We start from the raw sequence: 8,934 nt of genomic DNA on the forward strand, positions 1-8,934 counted from the left end.
CAGCGTCAGGATCGGCTCCTACCTCGGCCTCGGCTCCCACCGTTCCCAAGGCGTGGAGAGGGTCCGTCCTTCGCTGGTCATCCCACGAGGACCCGCCGAGGCATCTCTTCACGCTGGACGACGCCGCGAAGTGGCACAAGTGGCAGGCAGTGCAGGGCGGCCTTGCCCACGCCCAGGCGGCTCTGTCCTCGGCGTTGCGGGTTCTGGGCAACACCGTTCTCCCTGGCAGCCAGGTATGTTGCCCCTACTGTTGGTGATCAGCGTCTCCTATTTGCTTTATCCCTGATGGCACGTTGCTTTGCAGGCCCTCCAAGAGTGTAGTCGGGGGAAATCTGATTTCCTCCGGCTGGAGCGGGGGCTCTGGGAGCGCTTCAACGCGGAGAGGGAGCGCACCAGGGAGCTGTCCCTGCAGGTCACTGCCGCCCAAGGGTTCATCCACGACCTGCAAAGGCGTGAGGGGGCGGCGCTGGATGAGGCACGGCGATCGGAGGCCAAGCTCCAAGCCGTCATTGACAAGGCCCGTCTTGACCACGAGGAGTTCCGGGCAGCCGCTGAGAGGGCCCACCACGATGCTGAGGAGCTTGCCCGGCTGAGGGGGGAGTATGAAGCCCTCCAGAAGACCGTCGAGCGCGTCCGTCGCGAGCGGCACCAGGCTTTGCAAGACCGGGATGCCGAGAAGGCCAAGAAAGAGGAGGCCGAGCAGGGACTCCAGACCGCCGTGTCTCGAGGAGCCGACCGGGAGCGCGAGCTGAAGGCCTGGGCTGATGGTGAGTCTCTTTTCCATTCCCGCGTTCTCGTGGTGTCGCGGTTTGTTCTTTAACACGGTGGGCTTTTCCGGATGATTCCTGCAGGCGAAATCGCCAAGCTAAAGGGCTTGCTCGACGCAGAGCGCGGTGAGCTCAGCGCCCTACAGGATGCGGTCCGCGTCGTCTGCGATGACTTCGGCGTGGTTCCGGAGGAGGGGTTGAGCTCTCTGCCGACTCGTGTCCTTGGGGTACGCCGTCGGCGTCGCGAGATCGCCGTGGACGCGCTTCACGTCGGCGTGCGGCGAGCCTTCGGGGTCTTCGGCTCCCATTATTCCGGCATTAACTTTGCCGGGATGAGCGAGGGGTACGCCGCCGATTACTCCGAAGCCGAGCTGGACGAGATCGATGCAGCGGTGTTCGCACCAGCGGAGGCCCTCGCGAAGCTCCTGGAAGATGAGGCTGTTGGGATACGACGTAGGCTACACTAGCGCAAATCAAAATTTCTACCGCGTATAACCAGGAAGAACTGCCGTATAAGGATCACGGGATTACCACTCGACGCACTACTGGTGCGGAAAATGTAGATATGCGTCGATGCAGTGAAGACGATCACGTAGTCGTACGTAGTCGATCAACGTCACGTCCAGCAGCTCCTCAGCAGATCGTCCACGTGCAGCAAGATCGCCTCCGGTGCTACGGCTCGTCGTCGGCTCGTCGTGGCTCGTCGGCGGCTCGTCGTCGGCTCGTCATGGCTCGTCGGCGGCTCGTCTATGGCTCGTCCAAGTGCTGCAGGCGCAACACCTCCAAGGTATCCACACGTGCAGGGAGGAAGCGTCGCAAGCCGGACTGCTAGATCCGCGAGTTGCAACAGGTGAGGGCGTGGGAGGCGCGGCAGGTGTGTTTCGCCAAAAGGTGTGAACCCTAGGGCGCCCCCACCCCTCTATTTGTAGAGGTTCCTGACGGGCCTCTGGATCCGAGGCCCATTAGTACTTCTAAACCTAATCCAACTCGGATCAGATCCGAATTGGGCTTCCAGCCCCTTAAGTGTGTGACCCTATGGGTTCGGATACGTATAGACATGGCCCGAGTACTCCTACTCGGCCCAATAGTCGGTAGCGGCCTCTAGCAAGACGTGCCAACTCCTATACGCACACGAAGATCATATCAGACGAACCATCACAACATAATATACATGCTATTCCCTTTGCCTCACGATATTTGGTCTAGCTTCAAGCCGACCGCTCTTTCTCGATCCTGTGATTCGGAATCCCTTTGTAGGTTAACTCTTAACCGTACGTAGCATGGCCATGCATTTTCGGATCCGATCACTCGAGGGGCCCAGAGATATCACTCTCAATCAGAGAGGGGCAAATCCCATCTTGATTGACCATGTCTCATAGCATGCTTCTTGACAAACCCGAAAGCTACCTTTATAACTACCCTGTTACGGCGTAGTGTTTGATAGCCCCTAAGTAGGTCGATCCACATCTAGAATACATGCGACAATCTCAGGTCTAAGGACAAAGCGTATATGTTGTTTAAAGAGAGAACTACTTCTCGTGTTGGGTCAGTCCTAGCACATGTCTCCACATGTGTCCACATTATTAGTTCAACATCTCCATGTCCATGACTTGTGAAACATAGTCATCAACTAATACATGTGCTAGTCTAATATTCATGTGTGTCCTCACATGAACTCCGACTAGGGACAACTTTAGAATAACCATACAAGTAAAGAGTTTCACATACAATTCACATAATTGCAAATCAATTCAAGTAGCCTTCAATGGATATTCAATGAACACAACATACAAATCATGGATACAAATGGAATATCATCATCTCTATGATTGCCTCTAGGGCATACCTCCAACAGAGGCCGTCCCTCCTGCCGACCCCCCGTCAAGTTAACTGTACCGGGCTTGCGCCCAAATTGTAATTATGTCAGTTTCGAACTTGTTTCGTGATGGCCATACGGGCCTGTTTATGACTTTGCTGTGCGAAAGATTCCGATCCCCTTTACTGCTCCTTTGGGCTTGAAAGTTTGGAATACGCTGTCGGGTGCGTCAGTAAGCTTTGATGAGCGAAGGTGCCGTAGCCGCTGGGGCGTAGGTTTTTTTGCAGTCCGATCAATCTTGCCTGAGCACCGTTCATGCATTCTTCTCTTTTTGCGTCCAAAAGTCTAGAAAGGGAGTGTTCAGTTTTGAAAAGAAAAAACGTTTCTTTTGGGCGGTGCCAAGTGGCTGGGGTCGGAACCCCTGATAGCCCCCGAGGGGTATGTGGCCCTGGAACAAGGCCAGGGTCGGATACCCCTGAGCTTACCAGGAAAAGCCTGAGCCGAGATGGCTAGGGGTTTCTTTTTTCGCAGAAGAACAAAACTGGTAGCCCCCAAGGGGTATGCGTCCCTGGAACGAGGCCAGGGTCGGATACCCCTGAGCTTAACGAGATTATCGGAATTGAAGACAAGTTTGTGCAGAACTTGGAAATAAGAGCTATGGGTAAAAGCGCCTTAGCTGTTCTATGTTCCAGGCGTTGCTGAAGACCTGCCCGTCGGGAGTCGCCAACTTGTAGGTGCCTGGCCGTAGTACTTGTACGACGATGAACGGGCCTTCCCATGGGGGAGTCAACTTGTGCCGACCCCTGTTGTCCTGGACGAGGCGGAGCACCAAGTCGCCGACGTTGAAGGCTCGGCCTTGTACCTTGCGGCTGTGGTAACGCCGTAGGGCCTGCTGGTACTTAGCCGAGTGTAGTAGGGCTACGTCTCGCGCCTCATCGAGTTGATCTTGTGCGTCCTCGAGTGATGCCTGGTTTCCCTGTTCGTCGTATGCCTTGACCCTCGGCGATCCGTACTCTAGATCGGTGGGCAAAATGGCCTCTGACCCGTAGATCATGAAGAATGGGGTGAAGCCCGTCGCCCGGCTGGGGGTCGTCCTCAGGCTCCAAAGGACTGCGGGAAGCTCCGCAACCCACCGTCCGCCGAACTTTTTAAGGTGGTCGAAGATCCGTGGCTTGAGACCCTAGAGTATCATGCCATTGGCTCGCTCAACTTGCCCGTTCGTGCGGGGGTGTGCCACGGCCGCCCAATCCACTCGGATGTGGTGGTCGTCGCAGAACTGGAGGAATCTCTTCCCGGTGAACTGCGTGCCGTTGTCGGTGATGATAGAATTTGGGATCCCGAAGTGGTGGATGATGTCGGTGAAGAACTGTATCGCCTGCTCGAACCTGATTTGAGCCACTGGTCTTGCCTCGATCCATTTGGAGAACTTGTCGACGGCGACAAGCAGGTGGGTGAAGCCCCCGGGCGCCTTCTTGAAGGGTCCGACGAGATCCAGCCCCCAGACCGCGAACGGCCATGTGATGGGGATGGTCTGCAACGCCTGCGCGGGCAGGTGAGTCTGGCGGGCAAAGAACTGGCACCCTTCACAGGTGCGGACTACCTGGGTAGCGTCAGCGACCGCGGTCGGCCAGTAAAAACCCTGTCGGAAGGCGTTGCCGACGAGGGTCCTCGGCGCGGCGTGGTGACCACAGGCTCCGGCGTGGATATCCTGGATCAGCGCCTTTCCCTGTTCGATCGGGATGCAGCGCTGGAGGCCCCCAGTGTGGCTTTTCTTGTAGAGCTCTCGGTCGATGATGGCGAAGGATTTGGCACGGCGCGCGATTCTACGGGCCTCCGTTTTGTCTGCCGGGAGCGTGTCGCGGACGAGGTAGTCGAGGTATGGGGCTCTCCAGTCGATTGGGGGGTCGGTCCCTACCGCGGGGTCTGCCGTGATTTCCATGACCACGGGGTCGGACGGATCGGCTCTCGGGGCCGAGTCGGGCAAAGCGGTGTCGACCCCCTCGGGACTGGTGCTTGGGTCTGGGACAGGTGGCGCGCTGCCAACCTCCCCTGACTCGGGTCCCGATCCTAGGGCCGGGGGTGCTTCGCCGACCCCTGCCAGTTCTGGATAACGGATTGAAGGCTTCAACTGGTCGCTAACGAAGACGCCGTCGGGGACGGGCATTCGGCCGGACGCCGCCTTTGCCAGCTCATCGGCAGCTTCGTTGAAGCGCCTTGCGATGTGGTTGAGCTCTAGCCTGTCGAACTTGTCTTCGAGCTTACGGACCTCGTTGCAGGAGGCTGCCATTTTGGGGTCGTGGCAGCTCCACTCCTTCATGACTTGTTCGACGACTAACTGGGAATCGCCCCGGATGTCCAGCCGACGGATACCCAGCTCGATGGCGATGCGGAGTCCGTTGAGGAGGGCTTCGTACTCGGCGACATTATTGGATGCAGGAAAATGGAGGCGGATCATGTACCTGATGCGCACGCCCAAGGGAGAGACGAAGACGAGACCCGCTCCGGCGCGGGCCCTCATCAGTGACCCGTCGAAGTACATTGTCCAATACTCCTGCTTCTCTGGCGCCGATGGCGTTTGAATCTCCGTCCACTCTGCCACGAAGTCGGCGAGTGCCTTGGACTTGATGGCGGTGCGGGGGACGTAGGTGATACCTTGGTCCATGAGCTTAAGCGCCCACTTCGCGATCCTCCCCGTAGCGTTTGGGTTCCGGATTACTTCGCCTAACGGGAATGATGAAACGACTATTACCGGGTGGGAGGTGAAGTAGTGGCGCAGCTTCCTCTTCATGATAAGGATGGCGTAGACGAGCTTCTGGATCTATGGGTAACGCGTCTTGGATTCGGACAAGACTTCGCTGATGAAATACACCGGGCGTTGCAACTTGAGAGCGTGTCCCTCCTCTTCTCGTTCCACCACCAGGGCCGCGCTAACCACCTGGGTGGTAGCCGCAATGTAGAGCAGGAGGGACTCGCCGTCGGTAGGCGGGACTAGGATCGGGGCCTTCGTCAGGAGGTCCTTGAGTCGGTCAAGTGCCTCCTGGGCCTCGCCGGTCCATTTGAAGCGGTCAATCTTCTTTAGGAGCCGATAGAGAGGAAGCCCTCGCTCGCCGAGGCGCGAGATGAAGCGGCTTAGAGCCGCCAAGCATCCCATGACGCGCTGAACTCCCTTTATGTTCCGGATTGGCCCCATGTCGCTGATGGCCGCTATCTTCTCCGGGTTTGCTTCGATGCCGCGTACGGAGACGATGAAGCCTAATAACATGCCCCTTGGGACTCCGAACACACATTTTTCGGGATTGAGCTTAATACGCTTATCCCTCAGCCTTTCGAAGGCTAGTTCAAGGTCAGGAACGAGCTGGTCACCCCTCCTGGATTTAACTACGATGTCGTCAATGTAGGCCTCAACGGTCCGCCCGATGAGGTCTCCGAAGCACTTCAGCATGCATCGCTGGAAAGTAGCCCCCGCGTTTTTGAGGCCGAATGGCATCTTAACGTAGCAGTTGGGGCCAAGGGGGTGATGAAGGAGGTCGCGAGCTGGTCGGCCTCTTTCATCGCGATCTGATGGTAGCCGGAATATGCGTCGAGGAAGCTGAGGGTCTCGCACCCGGCGGTTGAGTTGACTATTTGATCTATGCGTGGCAAAGGAAACGGGTCCTTTGGACACGCTTTGTTGAGACCGGTATAATCAACACACATCCTCCATTTCCCGTTCTTTTTTGGTACAAGGACAGGATTAGCCAGCCACTCGGGGTGGTGCACTTCCTTGATGAACCCGGCCGTCAGAAGCTTCTGGAGCTCTTCGCCGATGGCCTTGCGCCTTTCCTCGTCGAAACGGCGCAATCCTTGCTTCACTGGCTTGGAGCCGGCCTTGATGTTCAAGGAGTGCTCGGCGACTTCTCTCGGAATGCCGGGCATGTCCGAGGGCTTCCACGCGAAGACGTCGCTGTTCGCGCGGAGGAAGTCGACGAGCGCGCTTTCCTAGTTGGGGGATAAGGCCGCGCTGATCCGCACGAATCCTCCGTTGGAACAGCCGGGATCGAGGGGGACCTCCTTGATACCTTCGGCGGGCTCAAAGGAGATGTTCGGCTGCTTGGAGTCGGGCCGGTCCTCGGTGGCCTCCGCAAGCTGGACCGCCAGGTCGCTCGTGACGGTGATGGCCGCGGCGTACTCGCAACACTCTACGTCGCACTCGTATGCCTTCTAAAAGGTCGTACCGACGGTGATGACCCCGTTGGGCCCCGGCAGCTTGAGCTTGAGGTAGGTGTAGTTGGGGATAGCCATGAACTTTGCGTAGCATGGCCGTCCCAAGATGGCATGGTAGGTTCCGCGGAACCCCACCACCTCGAAGGTGAGGACCTCCTTCCTGTAGTTGGAAGGGGTCCCGAACGTAACGGGCAGGTCGATTTGCCCAAGAGGCATCGCCTGCTTCCCTGGCACGACGCCATGGAAAGGCGCCTTACTAGGACGGAGGCGGGAACGGTCGATCCCCATAGCGTCGAGGGTCTCGGCGTAGAGGATGTTGAGGCCGCTGCCCCCATCCATGAGCACCTTGGTGAGGCGCGTCGTGCCGACGATGGGGTCGACGACGAGAGGGTAACGCCCCGGATGCTAGACGCGTCCAGGGTGGTCGGACCTGTCGAAGGTGATGGCCGGCCCCGACCAGTCCAGGAAGGCCGGAGTCGCTGGCTCGGCCGCGTAGACCTCCCGGCGCTCCAACTTCTGCTGGCGCTTGGTGTCGTATGCCGCGGAGCCGCCGAAGATCATGAAGCAGCCGTCCACCTTGGGGAAGCCGTCTTCCTTCTCTTCGTCGCCCTTCTTTTCCTCATCGGGCTTCCGCTTCCGGTCGCCTTTCACCGGATTGCCCACGAAGTATCTCTTCATGAGGTTGCAGTCTTTGTAGGCATGCTTCACGGGGAATTCGTGGTTCGGGCACGGTCCCTCAAGCAACTTGTCGAAGAAGCCGGGAGCGCCCTCGGGGGGCGGCTGCCCTCGCTTGCGCTCGACTGCGGCCACGAGGGGGGCCTCGCGCCGCTATTTGCCCTTCTTCTTCTACTGGCGGTTGGAGGTGCCTTCGTCAGCATCCTCCTCCCGTTTCGCCTTGCCTTTGGAGCGATCGAAGATCGCTCCAATAGCCTCTTCGCCCAAGGCGTAGCTAGTGGCGATATTGAGGAGCTCCTCCGTGGTTCGCGGGCCTCGGTGCCCCAGCTCGTGGACGAGGGGCCGGTAGGAGGTTCCCGCTAGGAAAGCCCCTATGACGTCGGCGTCCGCGATGTTGGAGAGCTCGGTGCGCTTCCTGGAGAAGCGTCGGATATAATCCCGGAGGGACTCGTTCGCCCCCTGGCGACAGCTCCGGAGGTCCCAGGAGTTGCCGGGGCGCGTGTACGTGCCTTGGAAGTTCCCTATGAAAATCTCCTTCAGGTCGTTCCAGCTGCGAACTCGTCCCGAAGGGATATGTTCTAGCCAAGCTCGCGTTGAGTCGGCTAGGAAGAGGGGTAGGTTGCAGAGAAGGCCCGGGGCCCAGCCGGACCGGGGCTCGGGCTGCGGTCTTCTCCGCTGTCGTAGCGCCCGCCACGGTGGACGTGGTAGCCTCGATCTACCCCATCCTCCCTGTCTGCGCGGGAGCGTCTCCGCACGTTCAGGGTGTCGCGGGCGTCACTGACGAGGCCGACGCGCTGGTGGACGGATCGAGCCTCGCCTCCCGCGGGTGGTGGTGTCCGTCGGGCGGATGCGGCCTGATTTGCCCTAGGAGGGGGTTGATGGACAGATTCCTCCCGCCTTTCCGGGGGTGCGTCGGGTGTCGCCCTGCTGGCGTTCTGCCCGCGTCGCCGGGATGCGGAACTTTCCGCCTGCTGGACGGCGGCGCATTCGAGCAGGTTGCGCATCTCTTCGCGTGCCCGTCGCTCCTCGGGCGTCGCTGGTTCGGGGAGCTGTCGGAGCAACACCATCGCGGCTGCGATGTTTTGGCTGACGCGAGCGAAGAGCTGCGGACGCTCTTCATCCGCGCAGATGCGTTGCTGGACGTCACGCGCCCGTTGTCGTGCTCCACCCTCGTGGTGGGGGTGCTCGACTTCTTGGCGGGGGCCTGCGCGCGCCTCCGGTTGCTGAGAGCACTCCGGCGCCCTTGGTAAGGCTCCGGTCGTAGCCGCGGTGCGCGAGGGGGGAGCCCTTTGTCTCCCCTCGGCGTCGTTGCCGTTGGATCCCTCGGAGTGCGCGTCGGCCACGAGGCACTCACACGAGGGGTGGGGGCTCCCGCTGCTGGAGCCGGTGTCAGAGATCATCCTCATCGCGCCTACGAGCTCGTTGCTCGCGGGCGACGCGGTCATGGACCGCGCTAGGAGGCGTCCGTAAGCC

Source organism: Setaria italica, chromosome VIII (assembly GCF_000263155.2).
Source record: "Setaria italica strain Yugu1 chromosome VIII, Setaria_italica_v2.0, whole genome shotgun sequence".
In the NCBI taxonomy this organism is placed as follows: Eukaryota; Viridiplantae; Streptophyta; class Magnoliopsida; order Poales; family Poaceae; genus Setaria; species Setaria italica.